This window comes from Motacilla alba, chromosome 2, assembly GCF_015832195.1.
Source record: "Motacilla alba alba isolate MOTALB_02 chromosome 2, Motacilla_alba_V1.0_pri, whole genome shotgun sequence".
NCBI lineage: Eukaryota > Metazoa > Chordata > Aves > Passeriformes > Motacillidae > Motacilla > Motacilla alba.
Genome location: NC_052017.1, coordinates 146,456,022 through 146,473,831, shown reverse-complemented (window position 1 = coordinate 146,473,831; position 17,810 = coordinate 146,456,022). Strand labels below are relative to the sequence as shown.

The 17,810-nt window shown below is 40.5% G+C and overlaps 1 protein-coding gene across 1 annotated transcript in view; it reads left to right on the top strand.

The window, feature by feature from the left end:
• Window positions 1–16,719: 16,719 nt before the first annotated feature.
• The window catches only part of FAM135B (family with sequence similarity 135 member B), a 256,450-nt gene continuing 255,359 nt past the window's right edge, over window positions 16,720–17,810 (top strand). Inside the window, exon 1 of the mRNA XM_038124640.1 lies at window positions 16,720–16,857. The gene's annotated coding sequence lies outside the window, so the exon portion shown is untranslated. The remainder of the gene's footprint in view (window positions 16,858–17,810) is intronic.

Here is a 17,810-nt window from a genome sequence, read left to right as displayed (position 1 = left end):
TTCCTTTTTGTTCTCAATACTAGCTCTGCCAGTTAGCAGGATGTCCCTTTGCATTGGGTCTGCATGTTCAGAAAGAATAAGGAGAGAAAAAAATTATCTCACATGGTTTAAATATATGCCAGACTGATTGCTCCTGCATCATTTTCACACATAAAATACTGTTGCACTTCAGCTATTTCTAAACATCCACACAGTGATAACAGCAGGGTTCTGTGTCTATATTATTCTGTGTCTAAACTTTGCTATTGGCAAAGTTTCATTTTCAGGTCTAAAGTAGGCCTTACCCAGACTGAATAACTGATTTGTTCCTAGAGCACTAATTAACCTAAATTATTCTTTATTAATTTTTTTTTTCAACTAAGAGGTTCAAGTTCAAGCACTTTGGCCGTGCCCTTGATTCACTCTTCTGTTTGGTGGTGTCTGGGTTTGCACAACTGTGAAGGGAATATGGGACTGAGAGGCAGAGCTTCTCTGAAGACTCTTTTTGAGCTGATAACTTTCAAAAAACTGCCTGCTCTTCCAAGGACTTAAACTTGATGACCCTGCTTATTATTTCCAGTTCTGTGTTCCCAGTTGTCTCTTTGTTTTTTAGATTATATTGCTTGTTGGGAACATGGCAAACTGATGCTGTGTATATCTTTTTCTGTTTGAAATGTTATTTTTCTTTAGCTTTTTGTTCTGTTCTTTGTATTGCACAGGCTGACTAGTTCTGCACAGTTCTGCCACATTCTGCACAGTCATACACACCGGGATTTTTTGGTTGTTTCCTAGAAAACTTTTGATGATCTGACTGAATGAAACTATTAAATAAAATAAGTTACATGATTCCATTTGTATGTGTATGTAAGGATTCTGCATCCTCATTCAGCAGAGCCATTAGGCAGATGCCCTGTACTGATCCCAGTCCTTTGCCCTGTTTTAATATTCAAAGCACTTTATAGACTCTTCTGGATGTCATTGTGTTCACGCCAGACCTTCAGAGAGAAAGGATAATAATGGTCTGACATTATACAGGAAAAATAACATTTGCTTTATTTGAATTAGGTAGATTGTCACTGGAAATGTCTTGCATTTCAGACTGCTAGAAAAAGCATAAGCCAAAATGATTTTTTTTTCTGTGTAGAGAACACCACATAGGGTATTCTACAATTAATTTTCTAAATCAAATGTGCTTTTCAGTTTAAAAATCTTCCCTTGTCCCCTCTCAAATAGATTTAAATAAGAACAGTGCTTTATTTCAGAATTATCAAACATTTTTCAGTAACCCAAACCATTCTATGATTCTTCAATTTTACCTGGGCACCTTCTACCTCCTGCCCAGGCTGCAGCTCCCTCCTGGCCAAGTTTCTTCTCTGCCCATTTCACATCATCTTCAAAACTTTTCTCTTCCAGGCATGTTTAGTTATTCTAAGGAAGGTACAAACTTTTCCCTTCTTGGTGCTTTTACCTGGACAGGTGGTTGCATCCACAGCAAAAGAAAATCAGCAGAGCTGACTTTTTACTTCTCACCACAGCCTTTGAAAGGAAAACACATAAACGACATGGGAGTTTTTCTCTCAGTGAGAAATTCTCTTCATTTTTTTACAGCCCCCTCCACTCCAGCAGTTCTTGCACTAAAAATAGTGTTTGTTTTTCAATTAAAATCAACTAATTTTTGAGCTAATATATTAATTAAAACTAAACATGTTTGGGGCTGAATTACAAGTCTCTGTGGGATAAAGGACCCCAGGACTAAAAGGGAAAGATGCAAAGTCATTGAGTATGAAAGTGCAAATTTGATCTATAGTGAAGTCTGCTTTTGTTCCACTTGCTTCTGTACAACTGCAGCAATTTAGTGCACTTGACCTTTACTGTGAGATTTAGAAAGGAAATGTTTGATATTCTGTTCTATTTTCAAGAAACCTATGAGGCAGATAAGTAATACTTCTGCCTTTTCCAGATTGTTCCCTGAATAATTTCTTTGATACACATTCAGAATTCAGAGACCTTGATTTCTTGCTCAACAAACTCTTAGGAAGTACCAAACTAGCACTGAACACAGTGAATTTTGACATCACAAGTCCCTACACTCCAGTTTTCAATAGGTGCAAATCTGGCTACCCTGAGTGTTAGCATTCTGACTTTGTTTCCTCTGCAGTTTGTATGACTTGGGAATCAGTTCTAATTTTCACATGAAATTACCTCTATGGGAATCCCATCAAAAGCCCACAGAGAGTCTGCAGCACAGAAATTAATCTTTTCTGCCCTGTTTACTGGTGAGCTATACTGGCTGTTATATGAGGTGGATGAATCATGGATGAGAAAGACATTGATTTAATTCTTTCCATGTTCATTTTACTCTTGAATTTCAATACACATCTCTAAATACCTGCACAGAGCATTCCTTTTTAAAAGACAGAGTTGGAATGGTATTTCCACTTTCCATTAAAGCTTTACATCCTGAGTTTTGCAGGACTATCGCTATATTAGAGCACTATAAAATATCTACACAATATCCATCCATAAACAATTGGATGAAGCTCATATACTGGGAAATGCACTAAGAAAGTGCTGCAAAGCTGCACATACAATGTTTTAGGCCGTGATTCAGAACCAGATGGTGATGGTGAACACTCAGGAGATGTGTTCAACTTGATGGTGAACACTGAGGGGAAAGGACTGGTTTTTAGGAAGGAGCCTTTTGAAGGTAGCATCCAGGGCTTCAAGAAGCTGAGTTCCATCCATACAGTGAAGTATGTAATTCCAGAATCCAGTCTGTGGCCACTTTGTATGGTCAAGACTGATCTTTCCCACAGAATAATATCTCTCATTATTAATGAAGAACACAGGCTTTCTCTTTAACCCTCCCACTCACTTCCTTTTCAGTGATGTTTACTGACTAAATCCCAGGTGCATTTTTTATCATTATTATTTTGTGTCTTCTTTCCTTCCTTGCCTATTTTCTCACTAAGTGAGTCCATGAGGCAAAGTGCAACCAACAGCAACCCAGGCAGTGGAGTTTCAGACTGGTTTCTGTTGCACCTATTGAAGGATGCTTAACTTCTGTACACAAATAGCTTTTCCAAAATGGTCTCCAAAATGAAAATGAGATTTCATAACAGCAGGTGTTCTTGTGTCTCTGTATTACTGCTTTTTTTTTTTTCCCTGATGCAAGAGAATTTTATGCAGTGTTCAGTATGTATTATATTGTGGATTCATAAACTCCACACAAATAACAATGCTAGAGATAGCAGCAGGGATCAAGAGCTACAGCATATTTGTGTGGAGAAATTCTATAAATGAAAAAGTGCCATGAAGATGAAAGGCATGAATACATTGCAGCCTCCTCAGTTTACAGACCTGTCAAAGGTCTCAGTAAATGTAATTACATCAGTCACATGCTTTCTTCATGCTATGTTAACAGAACAGAAGGAAGACACAGAGTGGCTGATAAACTCATTGGTCCAGATTTAATTCAGTCATTCACATGTGGAAAATAAACTGCATACAGAAATATTTTTTGCTGCCTTTATGTTGAATTATCACAACAGTAAGTATTCTGGGCCATTTTGTATCTGCTTCAATAACTGAACAGAAAAGCACACCCTTGCCTCCAGAAATTAAAATCAACTTAGTACAAGACTATGGTCAATAAGCATTCATGTTCACACTTGTCTGCCTGGGCTAATGCCAAGGGATTTGAGAAAACAGCAAGGGAAAGTATCAAATTGCAGGGATTGCTGTTAAATCTCTGCTTACTGGACCAAGGCTTGAAAAGTCATCAGGTAACACGGTGAAGAACAAGTCCAGCACAGCAAGGGTCACAGGATGCTTGTCTTTACTAAGGGAGAGGAGTGATGTGCTGAATTAGGCACAGAGGAAGACAAGGCAATGACATTACACAGGCTGCTTGATTTAGCTGCTGTTCACTCGCCCATCAAATGAGTCTCAGTGTAGACTTGATTCTGTATGCTGGCCCACAGCAGCATCTCATTTTATACAGATTTTTCTGGCTGCTGACTGTTTTTATCAACATCTCTAGAACAACAACAAAAAAGAGCCAAGTCAGTAAGATAGTGTGCAAGTTATTGAAGAAGCTTAAATCCTTTGGTTAGCAGCAGTAGTTTCTATCCATTTTTTATGTAATGACTGTGGAAGTTGTCTGTGAGCAGCAGAAAGTGTTTTCAGAGAAGATTGCTTTTATCTGGTCGACAGTTTTCTATTTATAGTTGGCAAATATTTCATGGTTCAGGTTTATGAGCCCACTGTAAACTTTGGTATAATGACTTTAGCTTAAGCCACTTACAGCCATGCAGCAGGTTGCATGTGAAGCTTTTTGCTGGGGGGAGCAATAGAGGATGCAGCACTTACCATCATTTCAAAAATACAGAGCTGGTGGCCACAAAGCCCAATAATGAAGAAAAAAATGTGTAATGTCTCAGAAAGTTAAGCTTAATACTTTGCTTTGTCAGTGAATAACAAAAAAATTTATAAGTAAGGTACCCAAAAGCTGTGAGTCCCTTTGCTTTAATGCATTCAAGTATAACACTGAGGAAAAGGATCCAAAGCAGAAAGTCAACAGTCTGCATCTCACACTGTGGGTCCTGCCTGACTCCAATCAGTGACAAAGATGCATTGTGCTCTGTCCCATGGGATGCCTTACCCAGAGTACCAAAATACTGTTGGACAGGTCTGGAGAACAATGACATTACAATGCTGTGTTCTTCCCTGGGTGCAAAGCAATACTGCACTTGTGTGACAGACTGCTAGGGGAAAATAATTTTCTAAAAGTGCCCTAAAACGTAAGCAACGAGGAAGGGATCTTTTTCAAAGCTGAGACAAGAATAAGGATGTGAGTTTTCAGTGTTTCCCCCTCAGAATTGCAGGGGTTTGCATGCTATCATTAGTAGAGCAGGGAATACCTTTTCCCAAAGAGATTAAGCTGCGCCAGCATTTGTCATTCAGATCAGTCCATTATTTATGACATGAGAGCTGTCAGGTTAGATCCTAGACATGTTCCCTGCAGGCTTAAGCCTTGTACCCCAGGCAAGCACACACAGAGAGTGTCACTGACATCCCACGGGAGTCAAGATCTGCCAGAGATGGATTAAAAGATCCTTTTAGAATAGACAGTGAGGGATAATAAGGAGAATCATCATGGCAATGTTTGGAATGTGTATCTTTCACATGCCTTGCACTCTATCTAATATGTCCACTTTCTTGGGAAGCTTTCTTTGGGCTATTAATTTGTGTTGAAATAAATAACCCCAAATATAGAGCCACAGTAACATTTTTAGGGGTGGATATATGAAGTATGTGAGAGTTTGCCAAGGGTGAGATGAAGTGTTCCATAACCGGTAGTGTCTCTTGTTGCTGGAGTCTATTTAAGAACCATGGAGAGAGGAATTTTTACCCAACTTCATTATCTCAGACTCACACATGCACTTGGCCACACAGTGTTTGCATTCATCAGGATTCATCTTCCCTTCCCTGCAGGGAGGTCGCTGTTGGTCTGGGATATTTGGGAAGGAAGTGATGTCAGTCTGCACTGAGCTGGTGCTCACATGTGCAGCCCTTGGGAATTAGTGGTGAGGTCCTTGACTGTCCCTCTGGACTTGGCCTCGTACATATGTCCCACTTCCAAGGCCTCTGTCCACTCTCAGGGTCTTTTCTCCAGTCAGGATCTTCACCTTCTGCTTTCCAGGTCTCCAACTTCTTCTCAAAAACACTTACTCTTTCCAGGTATAAGTCTCCTCTTCTTTCCAGACTGGGAGCCCTCAGTTTTCCCAGTCTGAATGGTCTACGTGCAGAACTACAGAAAGTGCTCAGCCTCCTTTCTGGTGGTCCTTTTTCATTTCCCTTTACTGATAGGAGGATTCAGGATGTGCCATTTCTGTTTAGACTAGAGCTTATAAAAATTTACAGCCAGCCTCTACTGCTGCAGCAAAGGAGGTTTCTGCTTGAGAGTTCAGTCAGATCTCAGACAGTTCCCAAAAACATAGAATCATGGAATGGTTTGGATTGGAAGTGACTGGAATCACTAGATGAGAAGAGTGGTCACTTAGAATATTTAAGCAGTCTTTAAAATGTTGTCTCCAGAAAGTATCAGTGCTACTCCAGAAAGAACACATTTTTGAAATGTCTCTGTATGACTTAATAATAAAGTTCATCCACTTCTCTCATCTCAGAAGCTGCTTAAATTGGATACTTCCATAAATCCACTAGAAATAAATCAAAACCAAACAGTCTTTACTCTTCTCTACTCCAGCATATTTTTCTCCCTTCTTCTTCCTTTTTGTTGGAGACACAAATAATGACAGTCACTGTTTTGCTCCATGTTTGCTATTTTCAGCTACAGGTGAGGTCTCTGACCATAAATCACTCACATGTTGCTAGAAGATTTAGCCCAGAGCAGGTCCTATCCCACACACACTTGAAGAGCAGAAAACTGAGGCAAAAGCAGAAGTCTTTGCTGATTTTTGACTTTGATTATAAGCTCCTATAGGCAGAGCAAAGTAGCATCTCTTTGCTTATTTCCACATATAGAAGCCTTAAAAATGGTTAATTAATAATGGTTTTCAAAAACTTTAAAATGGTTTTAACTGTCAGATTGTTGTGATGTTTGAGGGTTGAGATTTCTGGCATGGAGTGGTTGGTCTCTCTGCCTTGTCCTCACTCTTTGTTAGTAACAGAGGCCAAATTGTTCCGTGTGAAAGTAAACATTTCAAAGTTCATAGCTCAGCAGCTGGTGAGTCACTCCTGAGCCAAGGGGAATGTCAATGAGAAGAGATGCTCTGTGAGAGGTGATTAGTTTCTGTAGAGAGATTCAGTGATTCATTATCAGGTCTGCTGCATTTTGATTGCAAAGGTTAGGAAACTGTGTTTTGACCTAGGGATTAATAGGCAGAATAACACATTTCTGATGGCTGGAATGTCTTGGCTGAAACTTTTGCTAAGATCTGCTTGTAGCCATTAGTTGTACATGTCTTTCTTGTCTTTTATTGGTATCTGTGCACTGGCATTTAGAAGATGGGTCTTGTGCAGGGATTGCATTGGAAAGCTGTGGGAACAGAACAGAACAGTGGTTGCTGACCTAAAAAGATATTATCAACATAGAGCATGAAAAAAAATCTAGGTGACTACATATGTACAGGTGATGGGGAAGTACAAGCAGAAAAGAAACCAGTACAGATCCATGGAAATCTCTGAAAGAGGCAAGGATTTGAGAAGTCATGTGGGTCACACAAGGGTAACCTAAGAGGAGGTGAGACGGAATGAGTGGAATTACAGTGGCAGAGCGAAGATTGACTTTTCATTTATTTAGGCAAGAAAAGCCATTTTTTGTTTTTAATAATAACGGATAAGAACAAAGACCTTCTGTCTCCTGGAGAAGTCAGTGAAAACATAGAGGAGGAGAAAGAACTGTGTGTGGTTGATTGAAGGAAAGTTTTTATCATCATAACTGAGCTAGTCAAGCCAGATAGGGTTAAGATTATGCAAGATTTACCTCATTTCTGTTACTTGTAACTTTGCCAAAGTTTAATTATCCTGGCTGAATTTTTATGCTGGGTGTGTGCCTAAAACTGAAGGGTGTGTATGTGTCTCTCCGTGTTTTACTATTTCAGTCATTCTGAAACCTGAGAAGCAGAGAAAGATTTTTTTTTCCATGTGAAACAAAGATGCCAACCTATTTCATTTCCTCAAGAGGCTGTAATGTGCAGAGAACCTGAAAATCCAGTTGTTAATATTAATTTTAAAAAATGCCAAAGATGTGTCTTTTGGCTGGCTGGAAACAGATACCCAAGTTTGTAAATTTTGGAAAACATGGTAGAAGCAAAAGGCTCCCAGGACATGGGAGCTCTCCCAGCACCACCATAATCAGGGGCAGCAGCTGCAGCTCCCACACACTGAGCAGGACCTTCTGACCCTATCACAGGATTATCACAGGACTCAAGGCCTTCCTGAGTGTCACCATCCACATCAGTTGGGTGAAGCTTCATCAGGTAAGTGTTAACATGCACAGATAGCCCTAGAGGAGAGAGGAACTGTTCTCTGGGCTTGATTGACTGATTGGCCAAATCTCTGCTGACTTCAGGGAAAGTTGGACACCTACATGCTGACATCTATATGTAGGTACTTGAATCTGGAATTCAATCCCATCCCTCCTATCTCTGGAAAACTGGAGATAAAGGGTGTTGACAGCAGAAGGTGTTGACAGAGAATGAGTGATGACAACAGAAAGCCTATGGCTTGTGTTCAGGGCTGCTTTTTGTGCGGGGACCACAATGAAGAAAAGAAGATTCTGGCTAAAGCCAACAGTGGAGGGCAACAAATAAGGCAAGTGAACAAATCTGAGGGTAAAGCCCAAGGACCCCAGATACCAAGAGACATCAGACTGGAAGGAAAGACAGTTGGAGTGGGCAGACAACAAAGCAGATTAAAACAGAGCCAGTAGTAGAGGACTATTTTTTACTGAAGGAAATTACTTTCTGGATAGAAGGATAGGAGCAGCTTTTTTTTTTTTTTTTTTTTTTTTTTTTTTTTTTTTTTTTTTTTTTCCCAACAAGAAAAGCAAAATAAGGCTCAAAGGATGCCCTTGTATAACATGCAACAGAAACAAATTCCTAAACTTGAGAATATCTATGTCATAACCTCATTTCTTCATAAAATAAGGGACAGATGGAGGAGAAAACAACTTTCAGAACTGTGGTTTTCATTACAAGCAAAACAGAAAAAAGATCATCAACAACAAAATATTAAAAAGTCTTGACAAAACCTCTTGCACACTCTCTATAGCCACACAACACATGGTGCTCCCAGCTGGCAAGGATCCTATGCAGGGTCTTGTATCAGATCAGAAGCTGGGAAAAAGCACAGCTCTGAGCAACTCATCCACTCATCTCTCCATCATCCAGAGTGAATCTTTGGCCAATCTACATTTCTTTCTTAGTCTTTCAAAAATAGATCAATTAATTTCATTAACTAGTTGTTGCAACACACCGAGTCATGAGCAATTATTTTGCTGAATTACAGCAAATCTTACCTAATATTTCTGTAAGTCCTGTAGCACTTATCCAAAACTTGACTTCAGATACCTTTGCAGGACATTTACAATTTTCTGTTTCAGACTGTCTGTGGTTCGTTCCAAATGTGAGAAAGTTACTGAGAAAGCCTTCAGCTTGTGTTTTTAGACTCGTATTGTCACATAGATGGATTTTATAAGCAGTGTTTTGTAATGCCCAGGAGCCCTGGTCATGGACCAGGAACCCTCTTGCCTTAACAGCTGTACAAACACAGGCACAGTGAGCTCTCCCTCCTTGTGAATAGCATCCCTTCCCCTTTAATAAGACGTAGTTTTGTTGAAGTCAGGTCAAACTCCATTGTCAGCTACCCTGGAGTATGTCTAAAGCCACTTTATTGTTATTTCAACAAAAACACAGAGTATACAGCAAGGTTTTTGCTTCAAAGTAAATGCCCTTCATCAGTGTGAAATTGCCTCCCACAGCAGAAACCAATCTCTGAGCTCTGCTGCTTAATCCGCCAGGCGCTGACAGATAATGCCCTGAGTGCCAGCAGTGCCAACTGGCAGCCGAATCCTTGGGTGGATTAAACCAATTATTGCTGCTCTCTGTCTTCCTGCTTCATGCCCTCCCCTGACTTCCTAGGTCTTTCTGTTTACACAGAATATGAATGCTACAGAGTTTTGTTGTCTCTGTGGAAGGATGTTCATTGTGGCTCAGTGCTCTGCATATGTTGTTGGTGTTGTGCAGACTGACCAGCCAGAGGTTCTGGTACACTGCAAGATGCTCTGTGTGTGGCTTTCTGCTTCCCTTTCTCTTTAAAAACCTGATGTTAGGTTGTTTTTCTGGTTCTGAAGGCTGAACCACCCAGTGATTACCCTCATTTGGATTTTCCTGCCTCTCAGTGTGTTCCCAGAATCAGGTCCATAGAGATGCTACGGAATGCGTGTAAAAAAAGAGGTTGATTTCTGGGAAGCTTTTAGGTCTTCTACACCTTTGGTGTAGAAAAAGGGGTATTTCCTTGTGAGGGATTGGGGAGGGTGATGCAGCCTGCAATAGTGCGTGCACAGCGCAGTGCAGCCTCACCATCTCCTCCTTATGATCCATTCATTCACTGCAGACCTTCAGTGGGCAGAAAAATCGTCCCAGTGACACTTAGAGATGATTTAAGTATTTTAATATCTGAACAAAACCTATGTTGACAGAAGTATTCTGAAGACTGAAAAATTATCTTTTTGATATGGTAATTTCTATTGAATGGTACAGGGGCTGTTCTTCTCACAAATGAAAGAACAATAATGATGCCAGGACTGTGCTTTACTTTAATGAACATTAACACTTTTGCACTGGACTGTGCATTACTAGTTTAAAAAAAAAATCCAGTATTCCATTGTATGTTCACTTCTTATCTTAAGACATATATTCTGTAAGCATTCAGTTACAAAACCTATGGCTGAACTAGAGAGTATTTTCAGTGCCACACCAATCTGATGTCTCTAGGCCTTCAGCAAATAGATTTAATCATGTTTGTAGGCACACTTAGCTGAAAAGACCTAGAAAGTTACTCCTCCAGGTCTCCAGCATGACGGTCTTCCAGAGCTCCTTACCAAATGGAATGTTTTAGCATTGATGGATCCTTGTGATTTCACATGAGCCATACCAGGTCTTCCAGAAGCAGTAGCAAAAACATGTTCCTGAAAAACCAGAACATCCATGGATATTCCACCTACACATATCCTGTGTCTCTTTGCCATGCAAATAAAAAACTAAGGACTCATACTAGACACAAGTCCCACAGCAACATGAGAACTAATATTTGATGCTTATGATTTATTTTTTTTTCCACAGCCAAATGATTTTATCAAATATTCTCCAGTGGATAAATCAAGGATTAGAGGTTTGGTTTAGAACTGATTCTGTACCATCAGTACTACAACATGACCTCAGGATATGTCTTCATCCTAGCTCCTGCTTTTCCCAGATCAAAGTTGGTTAACATATAACTGCACTGAGTCAATAAGCCCTGCTGTGATTTCATATCTTTCATACATGTGGCAGCAAAATGGGTGAGAAACTACCTGGTTCAGGATTTTTCAGCAAACATTAAGACTTCTCAAGAGAATGTCCTACCTACAACTGATATGTCTCACACATTTGTAGTATCTTGTAGTCTTGTTAATGGGAGTAAAAACTGAGCAACAAAGCTCCAATGGCAGAGAGCCAGGGGACTCAGGATTCATGATGAGCACTTGAAATTTACAGTTTCTACTTGTCTGGTCTCCATCTTAACCCAAATGACCATCTCTGTGGGAAAGGTGCCAGACCAGGTGATGTCCCAGCTGAACCCATAAATTCAGCTGTCATCCATTTAAGCTCATGCTCAGTATATCACCACAGAATCATAGAGGGGCTTGGGTTGGAAGGGACCATAAAGATCACCTTGTTCCAAGCCCCTGCCATGAGAGGGGACAACTTCCAGTAGATGAGGCTGGTAAAAACCTCATCCATCCTGAGCACTTCCAGTGATGGCGCAACAGCTTTTCCAGGCAGCCTGTGCCAGTTCCTCACCAGTCTTACCCTATTTGCAGATCCCTGTATGAAGCACCTTAGTCTGCCACAACCTCTCCTCTCAGAGGGAGATGCTGATCTAATCCCATGTCTAGACTGCACACAAGCTGCAGAACAAAGAAAAGTCAATGAAGGAAAACAAGGGGCTGTTAAAGTGATGGTACTGAGCCACTGGTGAAACTTTTTCATCAGTAGCCTAATGACTGACAACAACTTGCAGCTGTTCATCAACATTCACAGGTGAGACCCCAGTGCAAAGCATCTGAAGGATTTCCTCCAGGTACAGTAATTAGAGCATAATTAGAACCATTTACAGAGGAAGCATGTTCCTTCCCTGGGAAAACTGAAATCTCTTCTCCCTATGCTACAGCTCAGCTGCATCCATCAGTGCAGGGGCCAGACTTCCCATTGCATTTCTTTCCTATTTATGACTAATTGTTTAAGGCCTCTGCTGCACAGAGAAAATAGAAACAAAAAAATCTGGGAACACAAGATTGGCATCTCTTAGCCACTCCCTTTGCCAGGTGCTGAGCCTTTCCCTTTGATCTGTCTCAGCAGGGAAGAGGCAGCAAGTTTTCCACCTGTTCCAGCTTGAGACCTTGCTAAATCATTTGAGTTCACTGTTTCCTGTAAATACATATATGTATAATAAGAGTTTCCAAAGGAAATCTCATTAACAGTGTTAGCAGCTGAAACTAGTGGACCTCTTCCATCTTACCACATACAGCCTCCTAGAATTTCATTTTTCCCCTCCAAAGGTGGATTTTTCACCTTGATCTCCTTATGTGGGTCTTAATGTCTGAAGAAGACATCCTGTATGTTTTGTGTATTGCTTTGGTCTTCCTATTGGAGGAGATGGGTTTTTTACTAGTCCAAAGCCTTCATCTTCAATCTGATAAAGTTTCCATACTTCCAGCTGTGGAAGACCAGAGATATTCCTGGTATTGGCTAAGAGTTGGATGTTTTTCATTCTCACTATAAGCACTTGCTTGCTTGAGGGTATTGATCCTACACGATTCTGTTGATGACATTTGCTAAATCCTTTTGAGTGCTCAGCAATAAGAACAGCTCACTCAGAACCAAGAGCAGCCTGGGAATTTTGTTGGGAATTTTGTTGGGTCCCTTTTGATGATGAACTGGCTTTCAGTGGAAAATTATCCCTTTTATCAAAGTGTCCTCACCAAATATAAGACAAAAACTTTCTGGAATATATTTCAGGGCAGCCTGGAACAGATTGCTCTTCCCCTTATCTAATTTTCTCTTGAAAAATTGTCTCAGATTTCAGTTTTCCCTCAACCTCACCTTCCCTTCATTTAAACTGTGTGAGCTAAGTCTCTTTACACTTCCTACCCATTTCATCCCTTGCAGGCCTTTTGCCACCTGTACTATGGATGCTGCTTTGTTTCAAGCTATTTTAAAACTTTTCTACTTCAATTTCTTTGACTCTGAGCAAAACACTGGCATGGCAGACATCATTAGCAAGATTAGGTCAAAACTATCCTTTCATAAGTTGGATGTTGCAGACGGAAGCATTCAGCTCCCTACATTTTTCAAAACAGGTACCACTTGAACATCAGAATAGGAAGTTATATAAGGTGTTTTCCTTCTCCAACATGTTGCTTTTTCAAATATATAGCCCTGCCAGGCATGCTAGACAGCATGCACAGGACAGTGTTGATTAGCATGTGATTAGTTTCACAAGCAGAGCCTGGGACTGTGGGTATGCTGTGAGTAAGCCTGGAGATGCCAATGACATCTGTGAGCAGAATGAAGATGGACCCTGCTCAAACATCAGCTCTCAGCAGCTTCATTGGGACAGTTCAGGTGTACAGCTGGCTGTAAATGGGAGTACTCAATAGGACACACTCTGGCAGCCTGATTAAAATCTGTACTGGTTTGGAGCAGCCCCACAGAATTTAATGTACTTCAAATCATAGAATCATTTAGCTTGAAAAGAACCTTTAAGATCATTGAGTCCAGCAATGGACCCCACACTGCCAATTCAAACACTAAACCCTGTCCCCAAGGACCACATCTATACAGCTTTTAAATATCTTGAGGGTTGGTGATTCCACTATTTCCATGAAGAGCTTGTTCCAGAGCTTGACAACTTTTTGGTGAATAAATTTTCCCTAATATCCATCCAAAGCTCCCCTGGCAAAACCTGAGGCTGTTTCCTCTTGTCCTATTCATTGTTACTTGGGATAAGAGGCTAACCCCCATGTGGTTACAACCTCCTTCAGGTAGTTTGAGAGAGCAAGAAAGTCCATCCTGAGCCTGCTTTTCTCCGAAATAAACACTCCCAGATCCCTTAGCTGCTCCTCATCAGTCTTGTGCTCCAGACCCTTCCCCAGCTCTGCTGCCATTCTCTGGTGTCAGCCGAGATTGTTTGACTGAAGGAGCTCTTTCCCAATCCCACTGTCTTCCCTCTCCTCATCCTCCCCTTGGCTTGGCTCTTGTAGGGCTCTCCTAATCAGATTGGATGCACTACCTTCACTTCTGCTTTGAAATTTTCCATAAGAGGGAAGAGCAGAATGCTGGAGTAAATAGGACTCAGCAGAGAACATATTTTAGGCCAGGGAATATGGCTGTATCAAAGAAAGAGAGCAGATCTGAGAAAACACATGTCCAGTTGTTCTCCCCCAGCCCCAATCCCCCTCTCAAAAGCAGCACACAGACCAAGGAGATTAACACAGAGGAAAAAGCACAAAACAGAAGGTAACACTCCAAGGAAGTAATAATTTTTGCTTTTTCCAGGGTAGCAACTTCAGACTGAAATATTTTGCCATCATTTTCATATCTACAGTGGAAATGATGGTGTTATTTCAGGTTCAGCCAAAGATGGCAACTCTTTTTTCTGTGGTCTTTTACACTAATTCTGTGGCAATTCACATTCCTGAGAGGCAATGACCAGCTGCTCTGCTATGGGGCAGTTACAGCACATCAGCTGTCATGACAGGGGAAATGTGTTCTGAGAAGCAGCAGTCCTTCTTCCTACCTATCATTTAAGAAAAAAAACAAAACAAAACAAAACAAGGTGATAATTAGGCCTCTTTAGGAGGTCTGGGTGAACATCAGGTATCTTTTACACAGGCTGCTGGGAAGTTTTTATTAGGAACAGATTTAGTTCATGACTAATCTGAACCATATTTAAACCATGACCTCACTTATTCATTAATTTCTATCTCAATAGGATGCACTGGAGTGAGGAAAATCATCTGTTTGCTATTTCTTCACATCACTTGTTTATATCTGAAATCAACTTTTTCACTGGAAAGTATTGGCCTACAAACAAAAATTGCTAGACCTGGGAAGAAACCCCAGCTGTAAATCTGAGTCTTGTGGGGCCACAGCACATTGCTTCCCCTGGAAGCAATTCTTTCCCTTTTAGGTGTAATCATGCAGGAAGTTTAACATGAAAACCAACAAAGGAAATCCTTATTGATTTATTCAACACTATAAAGGTGTAACAGCAAAGCAAGAAGATATCCCTGAAGTACCTTTTAAAGATGTGCACTGCATAGCAAATGAATTTTAAAGTGAAACTCTAGAAAAAAATAATTAATTCAAAGTTTATTCATGATACCTGAAACAAAAATACAGCAAAGAAGAGAAAGTGAGGGGAAAAAAGTTTATGCAAGCATTCCAGTGTAACAGCTTCCTGCTGAAGAGAAAAGGAAGAAATCAGAAATGGTTATATCCACAATCCCGGATAGAATTCTATTATGGCTTGTAAATTTACAGAAGTTTATATTCTTGAATCTCAACTGTAAAAATTAATGACTCACTTGAAAGTCCAGAGTCATACTGCTGGATTTCAGATACTTACTTTAAAACACTGCACGTGTCTGTTTGGCAAATGTTTCTTTCACAGGGAGACAGAACCTTCTTCAGAGTAATTTTTTCCATCCTGGGCTCTGGAGGAGCCTGGCTGTCCCCACTGGCTGCACAGGCTCCTTAGAGAGGGAATAGATCCATGTTTTTCTACTTGTTGGACAGAGTCTGGACCTCAGTATTACTCTGGGTAATATTTGTTCAAAGTTCACATATTAATCCCAGATGCAAAGACATTGTCTGTGAATTGGAAGTATTCATCTGACAAGGCAAAGTTTGTTCATTTCAAGCCTTCATATAAAAGTTACTCAAATAGCTCACGGGTATCCAGTCAGATTCTTAAAAATCACATATTTTCTAATGCAAATGGAGTCACTAGAGAAACTTATACAGGGAAAAAAAAAACCATAATGAGACTGGCAACCTTTGAAACAAAACATTTAGCTTTATCTATTTGGTGCTCGGTAAGAGCAAGTGGGTTAGATAGGTAGTGATTATCAACCCCTGTGTGATTGCAACTCTACCAGCATTTGAATTGGATGTGATAGCACCACTGAGGAGCAGCAAAGCTAGATTCCTACTCTGGCAGCATCCTGCTCATCGTGGCAGAGCAAGAGGTTGATGCCATCACCTGCAGGAAAGCTGGGAGCAGCACTGTGCTTAGTGCCTTAGTGTTAAATGTGGAGGCAGGACCACAGAAACTGTTTTGGTTCTGAGATGTTAATGAGACAGTTAGATGGGATGGGGCATAAATTATCAGTCTGCTTAAAAGATCTTGTTTCTGGTGTGTAGAGGAAGATTAAATGATCAAAGGGAGCTCAATGAGAGCAATGTGCCCAGATTAGCTGCAGCAGGGTGCATGTGCAAAAGGAAATTTGTGGCAGCCAAAGAGCAGAAATGAGATGAAGAGAGGACCAGTGTGCACAGCCAAGATAGTGGAAATACCGTTTGAGAGTTTTGTTAAAAAAAATAACATATATAGAAGGAAAACTTCCCTCCTGGCTAAAATTAAAAGGTAACAACCCTAAGTAACAACCAGCTGAGTGCAGTTCTGTATCAGAGGCAGGATGGAGAGAAAAATCTGATCAATGGTAGATGACAAGTTTAGCTGGGATCATTATGAAAAATGAATAATAATCAGCCTTGTGGGATAAAACCTCAGTAAAGCATACTTGTTAACGCCATATCCAGCTTTTCTGGTGCACAGCTGAGAAGCTGCTTTCATTCCCACTTTCCCAGGACAGTCACGTGGAATAATTAGCCAGTAAATACCACATCAAATGAGCAGCAGCATTACTTCATGGTAGAACAGTATTTTCATACTCCTCAAATGTAAGGTAACTAGTGCAGAGAACTATTTCTGTTAACAGCATATGGCTACTTGAAATAAACCACAAAGGCAGACAGACCAGCTCTGGAAAATGATGAACAGAGACAGGGAAACAGAAGGACTTTGGTAAGTAAACCTTGCTACCTGCTTGTTTTGGTGTGTCTGCTCAGTAAATCTTTGCTCTGCTGCCTTACTCTGGAAGTACCAAGGTTGCACACACTGGGTTTCAGGAGGTAAATTCCTAAGGCACTCACTCCTCTTCTCTTGAACGTGTTTAGAAGTGTCCCAGTTTGGTAAATCCTGATTTGCTTAAATGTTTAACCAAATCAACAATCTCTCATGGTGATCATCTCCTTATATCTCTCAGTCTGGAAGAAAGGCTTGGAGTATACCTTACAGGTCTGTCCTGGAGCAGGACACATAAAGGTGTTATAACATCCTTTCATCCAACACATCAGTAGTTAGAGGTTCAAGAGATTTAACTCCTTCTGCCTAAAGGGAACATAGACTTCTAAATCTGAGGCAAAGAGCTTAAGCACCTGGTATTGCTCACAAAAGCACTGTGGAGTAGCTCCCCTTCTGTAGTTTATTGAAGCAGTTTCACTTTTATTTAAATAAATTTATTTAATTAAATAGTGATAAATTCTTATGTTAAAAGAGAATGCGTGTGATCATTTTGCTTAATAGTAAATCTCCCCTTGGGACAAAGAAGGAGAAATCTTTCCATCCTTGGTTTCACTGAGCACCTAAGGGAGAAAATATAAATTAAGGAAGTGTTGGGGGAAGGTGGAGGGAGTTCTCCGTAGTCACTGGGTTCACGTAATGTTTTTTAGACTCTATCTCCAAAATTCCAACTTCGCATGAGGTGCACACCACTTCCAAAGCTGCTCTCAGTATTTCATGGAACAAAAACCCTTTGGGCAGATTGAGGAGAGGAAACGTGGGTTAAGATCAATAGAAGCAGGGCAAGGGAACTAATCTTCAGAGTCTGCCATGTGATTGTGAATAGTTTATTCATTGAATTTTTGAATGAAAGAAATCACTGTGACTGCTCCAGCTGCTCTTTGTAAGGAGCCTGG